This window comes from Doryrhamphus excisus, chromosome 10, assembly GCF_030265055.1.
Source record: "Doryrhamphus excisus isolate RoL2022-K1 chromosome 10, RoL_Dexc_1.0, whole genome shotgun sequence".
Classification (NCBI taxonomy): Eukaryota; Metazoa; Chordata; class Actinopteri; order Syngnathiformes; family Syngnathidae; genus Doryrhamphus; species Doryrhamphus excisus.
Window position 1 is genome coordinate 2,533,716 of NC_080475.1, and position 18,882 is coordinate 2,552,597.

The 18,882-nt window shown below is 50.3% G+C and overlaps 2 protein-coding genes across 4 annotated transcripts in view; both read left to right on the forward strand.

Annotated features, from left to right (window-relative positions):
- Positions 1–18,882, forward strand: part of hcst (hematopoietic cell signal transducer) — a 44,200-nt gene that overhangs the window by 24,156 nt on the left and 1,162 nt on the right. The gene's annotated exons all lie outside the window — the stretch shown is intronic.
- LOC131137138 (casein kinase II subunit alpha) overlaps positions 1–18,882 on the forward strand; it is a 59,224-nt gene that overhangs the window by 21,070 nt on the left and 19,272 nt on the right. The gene's annotated exons all lie outside the window — the stretch shown is intronic.

Below are 18,882 nucleotides of genomic sequence, written 5' to 3' on the forward strand. Positions count from 1 at the left end.
AGACTGTATAGCACCACCAACTGGTGGAAATGTATATCTGCCGTAACTTTCTCCCACATGGTCGGATCTGCCCGAATTTTTTTCTGGTGGTTCGGGGTACTCTCTGGTCTATGACAGTGTGTATACATAAACTCTATAGCGCCACCAACTGGTGGAAATGTATATAGCCTTAACTTCCTTCCACATGGTCGGATCGTCTCTAAATTTTTTTTGGTCGGTCGGGTCACCTTCCACTCTTTGAATCTGCGTGTCCATAGACTCTATAGCGCCACCAACTGGTGGAAATTTATATCTGCCGTAACTTCCTCCCACATGGTCGGATCTGCCCGAATTTTTTTCTGGTGGTTCGGGGTACCCTTTGGTCTATGACAGTGTGTGTACATACGCTATAGCGCCACCAACTGGTGGAAATGTATATCAGCCGTAACTTCCTTCCGCACGGTCGGATCGGCACCTAATTTTTTCTGGTGGTTCGGGGTACCCTCCGGTCCGTTACCGTGTGGGCGCATAGACTGTATAGCGCCACCCACAGGCGGAAACATATATCCGCCGCAAGTACATACCGCACGGTCCGATCGTCGCGAATTTTTTTATGGCGGTTCGGGGCGCCGGACGGGACGTGACCGCGCACCAGCCTCGCCGCCGGCGTCGCCCCCTCCGGGCGGAAAATTGCAAGTGCCGTAACTCCCTTACCGCTTATCCCATCGTTGCGGTTTTTCGTACGGTGCGTCCGCGCGCCCGTCCGAACACGCGCGCGCCCCCGACCCGCATGTACCCCCGACCCGCGCGTACCCCCGACCGCGTCGGGGTGCTCGAGCCCGCTCATCACTGCTTGCAGTTTTAATTATTATTATTATTATTATTCTGCCAACCGTCGGCCTTTTTGAGGGCCTCAACATGCCCGAAAACTCACCAAATTTGGCGAGCGCATCAGGTCTGGCGAAAAATTTGATATTTTATGGGTTTCAAATATAATGTTCCAAAATTGGCTCTCTAGCGCCACCTTGAATTTTAAAAAAAATTAGCCCCCGCCACCACTTTCACCGATCGTCACGAAACTTGGTGGAGACGTCTACCGTGACAGGACGGACCAAAAAGTCTCAAGAACCCATATTGGAAAACGAACAGGAAGTCGGCCATTTTGGATGGCGCCGGCCTTTTTCGGGCCAGAAGTTGGGGTCGTATCTCGACGAACTCCTCCTAGGGGGTTTGACCGAATGAGTCCGTTCTTGCATCAACGGACACTAGACGGATGGCCGACGTTAAATTGCGAAGGATTTTGGGATATTCCGTACGATGTGGGCGTGGCACGCCCCCAAATTTTGCCCTTTTTCATCTGTCCGGGCCTTGCACGCTGAGCGTAACTGTAGACGTGAATAACTTGGCTCCACGTGGTCAAATCTTCATCATACTTGGTACATGTGATCATGGCCCCGCCCCGAACGTCCCCGTAGGTCACTTCCTGATTTCGTCGCAGCGCCACCTGTCGGCGACAGGCTAAAGGCGTGTCATCTACATGAGGCCTTTTCTGGCAGGAGATTCATCAGATGAACACCGAGGTCACAAGGTCACTGCCTGACAGCCTGGTGAAGCCTGTTGATGGACCATGATGCAGGAAAAGCGCACGTGGTGGGCGTGGCCTGGCTGCGAATGCTCAGGCCTCGCCGTTTACAAAGTAAGGGTCATCATTCGCCCGCAGACGGTCGCATGTGCTTGAAAACTCATAAGGGGGGGCAGATTCCAGGCCTGAGGGCCCTGGTGGGGCCCCCATTTGAAACCAAGCCAAATTGACTCACTAGCGCCACCTACAAGTTTTAAAATAATTATCCCTCGCCTCCCGTTGCACGTATGGGCATGATTTTCGGAGGAGACATCACTCGTGACAGGACGCACAAAAAAGTCTCAAGAACCCATGTTCAAAAACCAACAGGAAGTCGGCCATTTTAGGTGGCGGCGGCCATTTGGGGGAGGATGTAGGGGTCGTATCTCGACGAACTCCTCCTAGGGGGTTTGACCGAATGAGTCCGTTGTAGCATCAACGGACACTAGACGGATGGCCCACGTTAAATTGCGAAGGATTTTGGGCTGCTACTTAGGATGTGGGCGTGGCACGCCACCAAACCTTTACTTTAACCTTAACTTTTACCTTATCTGGCCCTGCCTGGTGTCTGGCCTTGCCTTGAAGCAATGTACATCAAAGTCAATACACAGTTTGACTGACAGACTGATGATGTCAGTTGATGGACTGTGATGTGTGTAAAGCACATGTGGTGGGCGTGGCCACGGCGAATGGTCAGCCTTCGCCATTGACCAACGAAGGCTCATATTTTGCCCGCAGAAGGTCACAGGCTGCTGAAATCTTACACGTAAGGTCAGAATCCAGGCCTGAGCGCCCTGGTGGTGCTCCCATGTGACACCAATCTAAATTGACACACTAGCGCCACCTAGAAGTTTCAAATCATTATCCCTCGCCACCCGTTGCACGTATCACTATGATTTTCGGTGGAGAAGTCTATCATGACAGGACGCACCTAACGCTCCAGAACCCATGTTCAAAACACAGCGCCACCAACTGGTGGAAATGTATATCTGCTGTAACTTCCTCACGCATGGTCGGATCGTCTCCTAATTTTTTGGGTGGGTTCGGTCACCCTCCAGTCTGTGACTTTGTGTGTATATGGACTCTATAGCGCCACCAACTGGTGGAAATGTATATCTGCCATAACTTCCTGATTCATGGTCAGATTGTCTTGAAATTTTTTTTGGTGTGTTGGGTCAATCTCTGGTCTGTTATACTGTGTGTACATAGACTGTATAGCACCACCTATTGGTGGCAATGTATATCAGCTGTAACTTCCTTCCACATGGTCGGATCTGCCCCAAATTTTTTCTGGTGGTTTGGGATACCCTCCAGTCTATGACTGGGTGTGTACATAGACTCTATAGCGCCACCAACTGGTGAAAATGTATATCTGCCGTCACTTCCTCCCACTTGGTCCGATCTGCCCAAATTTTTTTCTGGTGGTTTGGGGTACCCTCTGGTCTATGACAGTGTGTGTACATACACTATAGCGCCACCAACTGGTGGAAATTTATATCTGCCGTAACTTTCTCCCACATGGTCGGATCTGCCCCAATTTTTTTCTGGTGGTTCGGGGTACCCTCTGGTCTATGACTGTGTGTGTACATACGCTATAGCGCCACCAACTGGTGGAAATGTATATCAGCTGTAACTTCCTTCCACATGGTCGGATCGGTCCCAAATTTTTTCTGGTGGTTCGGGGTACCCTCTGGTCTATGACTGTGTGTATACATAGACTCTATAGCGCCACCAACTGGTGGAAATGTATATAGCCGTAACTTCCTTCCACATGGTCGGATCGTCTCTACATTTTTTTTGGTCGGTCGGGTCACCCTCCACTCTTTGAATCTGCGTGTCCATAGACTCTATAGCGCCACCAACTGGTGGAAATGTATATCTGCCGTAACTTCCTCCCACATGGTCGGATCTGCCCGAAATTTTTTCTGGTGGTTCGGGGAACCCTCTGGTCTATGACAGTGTGTGTACATACGCTATAGCGCCACCAACTGGTGGAAATGTATATCTGCCGTAACTTCTTTCCGCACGGTCGGATCGGCACCTAATTTTTTCTGGTGGTTCGGGGTACTCTCCGGTCCGTTACCGTGTGGGCGCATAGACTGTATAGCGCCACCCACAGGCGGAAACGTATATCCGCCGCAAGTACCTACCGCACGGTCCGATCGTCGCGAATTTTTTTATGTCGGTTCGGGGCGCCGGACGGGACGTGACCACGCACCAGCCTCGCCGCCGGCGTCGCCCCCTCCGGGCGGAAAATTGCAAGTGCCGTAACTCCCTTACCGCTTATCCCATCGTTGCGGTTTTTCGTACGGTGCGCCCGCGCGCCCGTCCGTACACGCGCGCGCCCCCGACCCGCGTGTACCCCCGACCCGCACGTACCCCCGACCGCGTCGGGGTGCTCGAGCCCGCTCATCACTGCTTGCAGTTTTAATTATTATTATTATTATTATTATTATTCTGCCAACCGTCGGCCTTTTTGGGGGCCTCAACATGCCCGAAAACTCACCAAATTTGCTGAGCGCATCAGGTCTGGCGAAAAATTTTATATTTTATGGGTTTCAAATATAATGTTCCAAAATTGGCTCTCTAGCGCCACCTTGAATTTTAAAAAAAATTAGCCCCCGCCACCAGTTTCACCGATCGTCACGAAACTTGGTGGAGACGTCTATCGTGACAGGACGGACCAAAAAGTCTCAAGAACCCATATTGTAAAACGAACAGGAAGTCGGCCATTTTGGATGGCGCCGGCCTTTTTCGGGCCAGAAGTTGGGGTCGTATCTCGACGAACTCCTCCTAGGCGGTTTGACCGAATGAGTCCGTTGTTGCATCAACGGACACTAGACGGCTGGCCGACGTTAAATTGCGAAGGATTTTGGGATATTCCATACGATGTGGGCGTGGCACGCCCCCAAATTTTGCCCTTTTTCATCTGCCCGGGCCTTGCACGCTGAGCGTAACTGTAGACGTGAATAACTTGGCTCCATGTGGTCAGATCTTCATCATACTTGGTACATGTGATCATGGCCCCGCCCCGAAGGTCCCCGTAGGTCACTTCCTGATTTCGTCGCAGCGCCACCTATTGGCGACAGGCTAAAGGCGTGTCATCTACATGAGGCCTTTTCTGGCAGGAGATTCATCAGATGAACACCGAGGTCACAAGGTCACTGCCTGACAGCCTGGTGAAGCCTGTTGATGGACCATGATGCAGGAAAAGCGCACGTGGTGGGCGTGGCCTGGCGGCGAATGCTCAGGCCTCGCCGTTTACAAAGAAAGGGTCATCATTCGCCCGCAGAAGGTCGCATGTGCTTGAAAACTCATAAGGGGGGGCAGATTCCAGGCCTGAGGGCCCTGGTGGGGCCCCCATTTGAAACCAAGCCAAATTGACTCACTAGCGCCACCTACAAGTTTTAAAATAATTATCCCTCGCCTCCCGTTGCACGTATGGGCATGATTTTCGGAGGAGACATCACTCGTGACAGGACGCACAAAAAAGTCTCAAGAACCCATGTTCAAAAACCAACAGGAAGTCGGCCATTTTAGGTGGCGGCGGCCATTTGGGGGAGGATGTAGGGGTCGTATCTCAACGAACTCCTCCTAGGGGGTTTGACCGAATGAGTCCGTTGTAGCATCAACGGACACTAGACGGATGGCCCACGTTAAATTGCGAAGGATTTTGGGCTGCTACTTAGGATGTGGGCGTGGCACGCCACCAAACTTTTACTTTAACCTTAACTTTTACCTTATCTGGCCCTGCCTGGTGTCTGGCCTTGCCTTGAAGCAATGTACATCAAAGTCAATACACAGTTTGACTGACAGACTGATGATGTCAGTTGATGGACTGTGATGTGTGTAAAGCACATGTGGTGGGCGTGGCCACGGCGAATGGTCAGCCTTCGCCATTGACCATCGAAGGCTCATATTTTGCCCGCAGAAGGTCACAGGCTGCTGAAATCTTACACGTAAGGTCAGAATCCAGGCCTGAGCGCCCTGGTGGTGCTCCCATGTGACACCAATCTAAATTGACACACTAGCGCCACCTAGAAGTTTCAGTTCATTATCCCTCGCCACCCGTTGCACGTATCACTATGATTTTCGGTGGAGAAGTCTATCATGACAGGACGCACCTAACGCTCCAGAACCCATGTTCAAAACACAGCGCCACCAACTGGTGGAAATGTATATCTGCTGTAACTTCCTCACGCATGGTCGGATCGTCTCCTAATTTTTTTGGGTGGGTTCGGTCACCCTCCAGTCTGTGACTGTGTGTGTATATGGACTCTATAGCGCCACCAACTGGTGGAAATGTATATCTGCCATAACTTCCTGATTCATGGTCAGATTGTCTTGAAATTTTTTTGGGTGTGTTGGGTCAATCTCTGGTCTGTTATACTGTGTGTACATAGACTGTATAGCACCACCTATTGGTGGCAATGTATATCAGCTTTAACTTCCTTCCACATGGTCGGATCTGCCCCAAATTTTTTCTGGTGGTTTGGGATACCCTCCAGTCTATGACTGGGTGTGTACATAGACTCTATAGCGCCACCAACTGGTGAAAATGTATATCTGCCGTCACTTCCTCCCACTTGGTCCGATCTGCCCAAATTTTTTTCTGGTGGTTTGGGGTACCCTCTGGTCTATGACTGTGTGTGTACATACACTATAGCGCCACCAACTGGTGGAAATGTATATCAGCTGTAACTTCCTTCCACATGGTCGCATCGGCCCCAAATTTTTTCTGGTGGTTTGGGGTACCCTCTGGTCTATGACTGTGTGTGTACATAGACTATATAGCACCACCAACTGGTGGAAATTTATATCTGCCGTAACTTTCTCCCACATGGTCGGATCTGCCCGAATTTTTTTCTGGTGGTTCGGGGTACCCTCTGGTCTATGACAGTGTGTGTACATACGCTATAGCGCCTCCAACTGGTGGATATGTATATCAGCTGTAACTTCCTTCCACATGGTCGGATCGGTCCCAAATTTTTTCTGGTGGTTCGGGGTACCCTCTGGTCTATGACTGTGTGTATACATAGAGTCTATAGCGCCACCAACTGGTGGAAATGTATATAGCCGTAACTTCCTTCCACATGGTCGGATCGTCTCTAAATTTTTTTTGGTCGGTCGGGTCACCCTCCACTCTTTGAATCTGCGTGTCCATAGACTCTATAGCGCCACCAACTGGTGGAAATGTATATCTGCCGTAACTTCCTCCCACATGGTCGGATCTGCCCGAATTTTTTTCTGGTGGTTCGGGGTACCCTTTGGTCTATGACAGTGTGTGTACATACGCTATAGCGCCACCAACTGGTGGAAATGTATATCAGCCGTAACTTCCTTCCGCACGGTCGGATCGGCACCTAATTTTTTCTGGTGGTTCGGGGTACCCTCCGGTCCGTTACCGTGTGGGCGCATAGACTGTATAGCGCCACCCACAGGCGGAAACGTATATCCGCCGCAAGTACCTACCGCACGGTCCGATCGTCGTGATTTTTTTTATGGCGGTTCGGGGCGCCGGACGGGACGTGACCGCGCACCAGCCTCGCCGCCGGCGTCGCCCCCTCCGGGCGGAAAATTGCAAGTGCCGTAACTCCCTTACCGCTTATCCCATCGTTGCGGTTTTTCGTACGGTGCGTCCGCGCGCCCGTCCGAACACGCGCGCACCCCCGACCCGCGCGTACCCCCGACCGCGTCGGGGTGCTCGAGCCCGCTCATCACTGCTTGCAGTTTTAATTAGGGCTCGAGCACTGACCAGTGCGAAAGCCCTATTGTAATCGTAATGTTTATTATTATTATTATTATTATTCTCCCGAAATGATCGCCTTTTTGGGGGCCTTAACATGCCCCAAAACTCACCAATTTTTGCAGGCGCGTCAGGTCTGGCGAAAAATTTGATATTTTAGGGGTCCCAAATATCATGTTCCAAATTTGGCTCTCTAGCGCCACCTTTTAATTTGGAAAAAATTGGCCCCCGCCACCAGTTTAACCTATCGTCACGAAACTTGGCGTAGACGTCTATTGTGACAGGACGGACCAAAAAGTCTCAAGAACCCATATTGTAAAACGAACAGGAAGTCGGCCATTTTGGATGGCGGCGGCCTTTTTCGGGCCAGAAGTTGGGGTCGTATCTCGACGAACTCCTCCTAGGGGGTTTGACCGAATGAGTCCGTTGTTGCATCAACGGACACTAGACGGATGGCCGACGTTAAATTGCGAAGGATTTTGGGATATTCCGTACGATGTGGGCGTGGCACGCCCCCAAATTTTGCCCTTTTTCATCTGTCCGGGCCTTGCACGCTGAGCGTAACTGTAGACGTGAATAACTTGGCTCCACGTGGTCAGATCTTCATCATACTTTGTACATGTGATCATGGCCCCGCCCCAAAAGTCCCCGTAGGTCACTTCCTGATTTCGTCGCAGCGCCACCTATTGGCGACAGGCTAAAGGCGTGTCATCTACATGAGGCCTTTTCTGGCAGGAGATTCATCAGATGAACACCGACGTCACAAGGTCACTGCCTGACAGCCTGGTGAAGCCTGTTGATGGACCATGATGCAGGAAAAGCGCACGTGGTGGGCGTGGCCTGGCGGCGAATGCTCAGGCCTCGCCGTTTACAAAGAAAGGGTCATCATTCGCCCGCAGAAGATCGCATGTGCTTGAAAACTCATAAGGGGGGGCAGATTCCAGGCCCGAGGGCCCTGGTGGGGCCCCCATTTGAAACCAAGCCAAATTGACTCACTAGCGCCACCTACAAGTTTTAAAATAATTATCCCTCGCCTCCCGTTGCACGTATGGGCATGATTTTCGGAGGAGACATCACTCGTGACAGGACGCACAAAAAAGTCTCAAGAACCCATGTTCAAAAACCAACAGGAAGTCGGCCATTTTAGGTGGCGGCGGCCATTTGGGGGAGGATGTAGGGGTCGTATCTCGACGAACTGCTCCTAGGGGGTTTGACCGAATGAGTCCGTTGTAGCATCAACGGACACTAGACGGACGGCCCACGTTAAATTGCGAAGGATTTTGGGCTGCTCCGTAGGATGTGGGCGTGGCACGCCACCAAACTTTTACCTTTTCATATCTGGTCCTGCCTGGTGTCTGGCCTTGCCTTGAAGCAATGTACATCAAAGTCAATACACAGTTTGACTGACAGACTGATGATGTCAGTTGATGGACTGTGATGTGTGTAAAGCACATGTGGTGGGCGTGGCCACGGCGAATGGTCAGCCTTCGCCATTGACCATCGAAGGCTCATATTTCGCCCGCAGAAGGTCACAGGCTGCTGAAATCTTACACGTAAGGTCAGAATCCAGGCCTGAGCGCCCTGGTGGTGCTCCCATGTGACACCAATCTAAATTGACACACTAGCGCCACCTAGAAGTTTCAAATCATTATCCCTCGCCACCCGTTGCACGTATCACTATGATTTTCGGTGGAGAAGTCTATCATGACAGAACGCACCTAACACTACAGAACCCATGTTCAAAACACAGCGCCACCAACTGGTGGAAATGTATATCTGCTGTAACTTCCTCACGCATGGTCGGATCGTCTCCTAATTTTTTGGGTGGGTTCGGTCACCCTCCAGTCTGTGACTGTGTGTGTATATGGACTCTATAGCGCCACCAACTGGTGGAAATGTATATCACCTGTAACTTCCTTCCACATGGTCGGATCTGCCCCAAATTTTTTCTGGTGGTTTGGGATACCCTCCAGTCTATGACTGGGTGTGTACATAGACTCTATAGCGCCACCAACTGGTGAAAATGTATATCTGCCGTCACTTCCTCCCACTTGGTCCGATCTGCCCAAATTTTTTTCTGGTGGTTTGGGGTACCCTCTGGTCTATGACAGTGTGTGTACATACACTATAGCGCCACCAACTGGTGGAAATGTATATCTGCCGTAACTTCCTTCCACATGGTCGCATCGGCCCCAAATTTTTTCTGGTGGTTTGGGGTACCCTCTGGTCTATGACTGTGTGTGTACATAGACTGTATAGCGCCACCAACTGGTGGAAATGTATATCTGCCGTAACTTTCTCCCACATGGTCGGATCTGCCCGAATTTTTTTCTGGTGGTTCAAGGTGTCCTCTGGTCTATGACAGTGTGTGTACATACGCTATAGCGCCACCAACTGGTGGAAATGTATATCAGCTGTAACTTCCGTCCACATGGTCGGATCGGTCCCAAATTTTTTCTGGTGGTTTGGGGTACCCTCTGGTCTATGACTGTGTGTGTACATAGACTTTATAGCGCCACCAACTGGCGGAAATGTATACAACCATAGCTTCCTTCCACATGGTCGGATCGTCTCTAAATTTTTTTTGGTCGGTCGGGTCACCCTCCACTCTTTGAATCTGCGTGTCCATAGACTCTATAGCGCCACCAACTGGTGGAAATGTATATTTGCCGTAACTTCCTCCCACATGGTCGGATCTGCCCGAATTTTTTTCTGGTGGTTCGGGGTACCCTCTGGTCTATGACAATGTGTGTACATACGCTATAGCGCCTCCAACTGGTGGAAATGTATATCAGCTGTAACTTCCTTCTACATGGTCGGATCAGTCCCAAATTTTTTCTGGTGGTTCGGGGTACCCTCTGGTCTATGGCTGTGTGTATACATAGACTCTATAGCGCCACCAACTGGTGGAAATGTATATAGCCATAACTTCCTTCCACATGGTCGGATCGTCTCTAAATTCTTTTTGGTCGGTCGGGTCACCCTCCACTCTTTGGATCTGCGTGTCCATAGACTCTATAGCGCCACCAACTGGTGGAAATGTATATCTGCCGTAACTTCCTCCCACATGGTCGGATCTGCCCGAATTTTTTTCTGGTGGTTCGGGGTACCCTCTGGTCCGTTCCCATGTGGGCGCATAGACTGTATAGCGCCACCAACAGGCGGTAACGTATATCCGCCACAAGTAACTACCGCACGGTCCGATCGTTGCGAATTTTTTTTATGGCGGTTCGGGTCGTCGGACGGGACGTGACCGCGCACCCGCCTCGCCGCCGGCGTCGCCCCCTCCTGTCGGAAATTTGTAAATGCCGTAACTCCCTTACCGCTTATCCGATCGCCGCGGTTTTTCGTATGGCGCGTCCGCACGCCCGTCCGGTCGCGCGCGCGCCCCCGACCCGCGCGCACCCCCGACCCGCGCGTAACCCCGACCGCGTCGGGGTGCTCGAGCCCGCTCATCACTGCTCGCAGTTTTAATTAGGGCTCGAGCACTGACCAGTGCGAAAGCCCTATTGTAATCGTTCCGTTTCTTTTTATTATTATTATTATTCTTCTCCGCCTTTGAGCGCCATTTTGAGGGCCTGAACATGCCCGAAAACTCACCAAATTTGGCGAGCGCATCAGGTCTGGCGAAAAATTTGATATTTTATGGGTTTCAAATATAATGTTCCAAAATTGGCTCTCTAGCGCCACCTTGAAATTTAAAAAAAATTGGCCCCCGCCACCAGTTTCACCGATCGTCACGAAACTTGGTGGAGACGTCTATCGTGACAGGACGGACCAAAAAGTCTCAAGAACCCATATTGTAAAACGAACAGGAAGTCGGCCATTTTGGATGGCGCCGGCCTTTTTCGGGCCAGAAGTTGGGGTCGTATCTCGACGAACTCCTCCTAGGGGGTTTGACCGAATGAGTCCGTTGTTGCGTCAACGGACACTAGACGGATGGCCGACGTTAAATTGCGAAGGATTTTGGGATATTCCGTACGATGTGGGCGTGGCACGCCCCCAAATTTTGCCCTTTTTCATCTGTCCGGGCCTTGCATGCTGAGCGTAACTGTAGACGTGAATAACTTGGCTCCACGTGGTCAGATCTTCATCATACTTGGTACATGTGATCATGGCCCCGCCCCGAAGGTCCCCGTAGGTCACTTCCTGATTTCGTCGCAGCGCCACCTATTGGCGACAGGCTAAAGGCGTGTGATCTACATGAGGCCTTTTCTGGCAGGAGATTCATCAGATGAACACCGAGGTCACAAGGTCACTGCCTGACAGCCTGGTGAAGCCTGTTGATGGACCATGATGCAGGAAAAGCGCACGTGGTGGGCGTGGCCTGGCGGCGAATGCTCAGGCCTCGCCGTTTACAAAGAAAGGGTCATCATTCGCCCGCAGAAGGTCGCATGTGCTTGAAAACTCATAAGGGGGGGCAGATTCCAGGCCTGAGGGCCCTGGTGGGGCCCCCATTTGAAACCAAGCCAAATTGACTCACTAGCGCCACCTACAAGTTTTAAAATCATTATCCCTCGCCTCCTGTTGCACGTATGGGCATGATTTTCGGAGGAGACATCACTCGTGACAGGATGCACAAAAAAGTCTCAAGAACCCATGTTCAAAAACCAACAGGAAGTCGGCCATTTTAGGTGGCGGCGGCCATTTGGGGGAGGATGTAGGGGTCGTATCTCGACGAACTCCTCCTAGAGGGTTTGACCGAATGAGTCCGTTGTAGTATCAACGGACACTAGACGGATGGCCCACGTTAAATTGCGAAGGATTTTGGGCTGCTACTTAGGATGTGGGCGTGGCACGCCACCAAACTTTTACTTTAACCTTAACTTTTACCTTATCTGGCCCTGCCTGGTGTCTGGCCTTGCCTTGAAGCAATGTACATCAAAGTCAATACACAGTTTGACTGACAGACTGATGATGTCAGTTGATGGACTGTGATGTGTGTAAAGCACATGTGGTGGGCGTGGCCACGGCGAATGGTCAGCCTTCGCCATTGACCATCGAAGGCTCATATTCTGCCCGCAGAAGGTCACAGGCTGCTGAAATCTTACACGCAAGCTCATAATCCAGGCCTGAGCGCCCTGGTGGTGCTCCCATGTGACACCAATCTAAATTGACACACTAGCGCCACCTAGAAGTTTCAATTCATTATCCCTCGCCACCCGTGGCACGTATCGCTATGATTTTCGGTGGAGACGTCTATCATGACAGGACGCACCTAACGCTCCAGAACCCATGTTCAAAACACAGCGCCACCAACTGGTGGAAATGTATATCTGCTGTAACTTCCTCACGCATGGTCGGATCGTCTCCTAATTTTTTTGGGTGGGTTCGGTCACCCTCCAGTCTGTGACTGTGTGTGTATATGGACTCTATAGCGCCACCAACTGGTGGAAATGTATATCTGCCGTAACTTCCTGATTCATGGTCAGATTGTCTTGAAATTTTTTTGGTGTGTTGGGTCAATCTTTGGTCTGTTATGCTGTGTGTACATAGACTGTATAGCACCACCTATTGGTGGCAATGTATATCAGCTGTAACTTCCTTCCACATGGTCGGATCTGCCCCAAATTTTTTCTGGTGGTTTGGGATACCCTCCAGTCTATGACTGGGTGTGTACATAGACTCTATAGCGCCACCAACTGGTGAAAATGTATATCTGCCGTCACTTCCTCCCACTTGGTCCGATCTGTCTAAATTTTTTTCTGGTGGTTTGGGGTACCCTCTGGTCTATGACTGTGTGTGTACATACACTATAGCGCCACCAACTGGTGGAAATGTATATCAGCTGTAACTTCCTTCCACTTGGTCGCATCGGCCCCAAATTTTTTCTGGTGGTTTGGGGTACCCTCTGGTCTATTACTGTGTGTGTACATAGACTGTATAGCGCCACCAACTGGTGGAAATTTATATCTGCCGTAACTTTCTCCCACATGGTCGGATCGTCTCTAAATTTTTTTGGTCGGTCGGGTCACCCTCCACTCTTTGAATCTGCGTGTCCATAGACTCTATAGCGCCACCAACTGGTGGAAATGTATATCTGCCGTAACTTCCTCCCACATGGTCGGATCTGCCCGAATTTTTTTCCAGTGGTTCGGGGTACCCTCTGGTCTATGACAGTGTGTGTACATACGCTATAGCGCCACCAACTGGTAGAAATGTATATCAGCTGTAACTTCCTTCCACATGGTCGGATCGGCCCCAAATTTTTTCTGGTGGTTTGGGGTACCCTCTGGTCTATGACTGTGTGTGTACGTAGACTCTATAGCGCCACCAACTGGTGAAAATGTATATCTGCCGTAACTTCCTTCCACAATGTCGGATCGGTCCCAAATTTTTTCTGGTGGTTTGGGGTACCCTCTGGTCTATGACTCTTTGTGTACATAGACTCTATAGCGCCACCAACTGGTGGAAATGTATATAGCCGTAACTTCCTTCCACATGGTCGGATCGTCTCTAAAATTTTTTTGGGTCGGTCGGGTCACCCTCCACTCTTTGAATCTGCGTCTCCATAGATTCTATAGCGCCACCAACTGGTGGAAATGTATATCAGCTGTAACTTCCTTCCACATGGTTGGATCGGTCCCTAATTTTTTTTTGGTCGGTCGGGTCACCCTCCACTCTTTGAATCTGCGTGTCCATAGACTCTATAGCGCCACCAACTGGTGGAAATGTATATCTGCCGTAACTTCCTCCCACATGGTCGGATCTGCCCGAATTTTTTTCTGGTGGTTCGGGGTACCCTTTGGTCTATGACAGTGTGTGTACATACGCTATAGCGCCACCAACTGGTGGAAATGTATATCAGCCGTAACTTCCTTCCGCACGGTCGGATCGGCACCTAATTTTTTCTGGTGGTTCGGGGTACCCTCCGGTCCGTTACCGTGTGGGCGCATAGACTGTATAGCGCCACCCACAGGCGGAAACGTATATCCGCCGCAAGTACCTACCGCACGGTCCGATCGTCGCAAATTTTTTTATGGCGGTTCGGGGCGCCGGACGGGACGTGACCGCGCACCAGCCTCCCCGCCAGCGTCGCCCCCTCCGGGCGGAAAATTGCAAGTGCCGTAACTCCCTTACCGCTTATCCCATCGTTGCGGTTTTTCGTACGGTGCGTCCGCGCGCCCGTCCAAACACGCGCGCGCCCCCGACCCGCGTGTACCCCCGACCCGCGCGTACCCCCGACCGCGTCGGGGTGCTCGAGCCCGCTCATCACTGCTTGCAGTTTTAATTATTATTATTATTATTATTCTGACAAAAGGACGGCCATTTTGAGGGCCTGAACATGCCCGAAAACTCACCAAATTTGCTGAGCGCATCAGGTCTGGCGAAAAATTTTATATTTTATGGGTTTCAAATATAATGTTCCAAAATTGGCTCTCTAGCGCCACCTTGAAATTTAAAAAAAATTGGCCCCCGACACCAGTTTCACCTATCGTCACGAAACTTGGTGGAGACGTCTATCGTGACAGGACGGACTAAAAAGTCTCAAGAACCCATATTGGAAAACGAACAGGAAGTCGGCCATTTTGGATGGCGCCGGCCTTTTTCGGGCCAGAAGTTGGGGTCGTATCTCGACGAACTCCTCCTAGGGGGTTTGACCGAATGAGTCCGTTGTTGCATCAACGGACACTAGACGGATGGCCGACGTTAAATTGCGAAGGATTTTGGGATATTCCATACGATGTGGGCGTGGCACGCCCCCAAATTTTGCCCTTTTTCATCTGTCCGGGCCTTGCACGCTGAGCGTAACTGTAGACGTGAATAACTTGGCTCCACGTGGTCAGATCTTCATCATACTTGGTACATGTGATCATGGCCTCGCCCCGAAAGTCCCCGTAGGTCACTTCCTGATTTCGTCGCAGCGCCACCTATTGGCGACAGGCTAAAGGCGTGTCAACTACATGAGGCCTTTTCTGGCAGGAGATTCATCAGATGAACACCGAGGTCACAAGGTCACTGCCTGACAGCCTGGTGAAGCCTGTTGATGGACCATGATGCAGGAAAAGCGCACGTGGTGGGCGTGGCCTGGCGGCGAATGCTCAGGCCTCGCCGTTTACAAAGAAAGGGTCATCATTCGCCCGCAGAAGGTCGCATGTGCTTGAAAACTCATAAGGGGGGGCAGATTCCAAGCCTGAGGGCCCTGGTGGGGCCCCCATTTGAAACCAAGCCAAATTGACTCACTAGCGCCACCTACAACTTTTAAAATAATTATCCCTCGCCTCCCGTTGCACGTATGGGCATGATTTTCGGAGGAGACATCACTTGTGACAGGACGCACAAAAAAGTCTCAAGAACCCATGTTCTAAAACCAACAGGAAGTCCGCCATTTTAGGTGGCGGCGGCCATTTGGGGGAGGATGTAGGGGTCGTATCTCGACGAACTCCTCCTAGGCGGTTTGACCGAATGAGTCCGTTGTAGCATCAACAGACACTAGACGGATGGCCCACGTTAAATTGCGAAGGATTTTGGGCTGCTACTTAGGATGTGGGCGTGGCACGCCACCAAACTTTTACTTTAACCTTAACTTTTACCTTATCTGGCCCTGCCTGGTGTCTGGCCTTGCCTTGAAGCAATGTACATCAAAGTCAATACACAGTTTGACTGACAGACTGATGATGTCAGTTGATGGACTGTGATGTGTGTAAAGCACATGTGGTGGGCGTGGCCACGGCGAATGGTCAGCCTTCGCCATTGACCATCGAAGGCTCATATTTTGCCCGCAGAAGGTCACAGCCTGCTGAAATCTTACACGTAAGGTCAGAATCCAGGCCTGAGGGCCCTGGTGGTGCTCCCATGTGACACCAATCTAAATTGACACACTAGCGCCACCTAGAAGTTTCAATTCATTATCCCTCGCCACCCGTTGCACGTATCACTATGATTTTCGGTGGAGACGTCTATCATGACAGGACGCACCTAACGCTCCAGAACCCATGTTCAAAACACAGCGCCACCAACTGGTGGAAATGTATATCTGCCATAACTTCCTGATTCATGGTCAGATTGTCTTGAATTTTTTTTTGGTGTGTTGGGTCAATCTCTGGTCTGTTATACTGTGTGTACATAGACTGTATAGCACCACCTATTGGTGGCAATGTATATCAGCTGTAACTTCCTTCCACATGGTCGGATCTGCCCCAAATTTTTTCTGGTGGTTTGGGATACCCTCCAGTCTATGACTGGGTGTGTACATAGACTCTATAGCGCCACCAACTGGTGAAAATGTATATCTGCCGTCACTTCCTCCCACTTGGTCCGATCTGCCCAAATTATTTTCTGGTGGTTTGGGGTACCCTCTGGTCTATGACTGGGTGTGTACATAGACTCTATAGCGCCACCAACTGGTGGAAATGTATATCTGCCGTAACTTCCTTATACATGGTCGGATCGGCTCCAATTTTTTTTGGGTGGGTTCGGTCACCCTCCAGTCTGTGACTGTGTGTGTATATAGACTCTATAGCGCCACCAACTGGTGGAAATGTATATCTGCCGTAACTTCCTGATTCATGGTCAGATTGTCTTGAAATTTTTTTTGGTGTGTCGGGTCAATCTCTGGTCTGTTATACTGTGTGTACATAGACTGTATAGCGCCACCAACTGGTGGAAATGTATATCACCTGTAACTTCCTTCCACATGGTCGGATCGTCTCCAAATTTTTTTGGGTGGGTTCGGTCACCCTCCAGTCTGTGACTGTGTGTGTATATAGATTCTATAGCGCCACCAACTGGTGAAAATGTATATCTGCCGTCACTTCCTCCCACTTGGTCCGATCTGCCCAAATTTTTTTCTGGTGGTTTGGGGTACCCTCTGGTCTATGACTGTGTGTGTACATACACTATAGCGCCACCAACTGGTGGAAATGTATATCAGCTGTAACTTCCTTCTACATGGTCGGATCTGCCCCAAATTTTTTCTGGTGGTTTGGGGTACCCTCCGGTCTATGACTGTGTGTGTACATAGACACTATAGCGCCACCAACTGGTGAAAATGTATATCTGCCGTAACTTCCTCCCACTTGGTCCGATCTGCCCAAATTTTTTTCTGGTGGTTTGGGGTACCCTCTGGTCTATGACAGTGTGTGTGCATACACTATAGCGCCACCAACTGGTGGAAATGTATATCAGCTGTAACTTCCTTCCACATGGTCGCATCGGCCCCAAATTTTTTCTGGTGGTTTGGGGTACCCTCTGGTCTTTGACTGTGTGTGTACATAGACTGTATAGCGCCACCAACTGGTGGAAATGTATATCTGCCGTAACTTTCTCCCACATGGTCGGATCTGCCCGAATTTTTTTCTGGTGGTTCGGGGTACCCTCTGGTCTATGACAGTGTGTGTACATACACTATAGCGCCTCCAACTGGTGGAAATGTATATCAGCTGTAACTTCCTTCCACATGGTCGGATCGGTCCCAAATTTTTTCTGGTGGTTCGGGGTACCCTCTGGTCTATGACTGTGTGTATACATAGACTCTATAGCGCCACCAACTGGTGGAAATGTATATAGCCATAACTTCCTTCCACATGGTTGGATCGTCTCTAAATTTTTTTTTGGTCGGTCGGGTCACCCTCCACTCTTTGAATCTGCGTGTCCATAGACTCTATAGCGCCACCAACTGGTGAAAATGTATATCTGCCGTAACTTCCTCCCACATGGTCGGATCTGCCCGAATTTTTTTCTGGCGGTTCGGGGTACCCTCTGGTCTATGACAGTGTGTGTACATACGCTATAGCGCCACCAACTGGTGGAAATGTATATCAGCCGTAACTTCCTTCCGCACGGTCGGATCCGCACCCAATTTTTTCTGGCGGTTCGGGGTACCCTCCGGTCCGTTACCGTGTGGGCGCATAGACTGTATAGCGCCACCCACAGGCGGAAACGTATATCCGCCGCAAGTACCTACCGCACGGTCCGATGGTCGCAAATTTTTTTATGGCGGTTCGGGGCGCCGGACGGGACGTGACCGCGCACCCGCCTCGCCGCCGGCGTCGCCCCCTCCTGGCGGAAAATTGCAAGTGCCGTAACTCCCTTACCGCTTATCCCATCGTTGCGGTTTTTTGTACGGCGCGTCCGCGCGCCCGTCCGGACACGCGCGCGCCCCCGACCCGCGCGTACCCCCGACCCGCGCGTACCCCCGACCGCGTCGGGGTGCTCGAGCCCGCTCATCACTGCTTGCAGTTTTAATGTTATGTTTTATGTTATGTGTTATGTGTTATGTTATGTTTTATGTTATGTGTTATGTTATGTCATGTTTTATGTTATGTGTTTTGTTATTTAATGTTTTATGTTATGTTTTATGATATGTTTTATGATATGTTTTATGTTATGTTATGTGTTATATTATGTTATGTTTTATGTTATGTGTTATGTTATGTCATGTTTATGTTGTGTTTTTTGTTATTTAATGTTTTATGATATGTTTTATGTTATATTTTATGTTATTTTATGTTATGTGTTATGTTATGTGTTATGTTGTGTTATGTTGTGTTATGTGTTATATGTTATGTGTTATATGTTACGTTATGTTATGTTA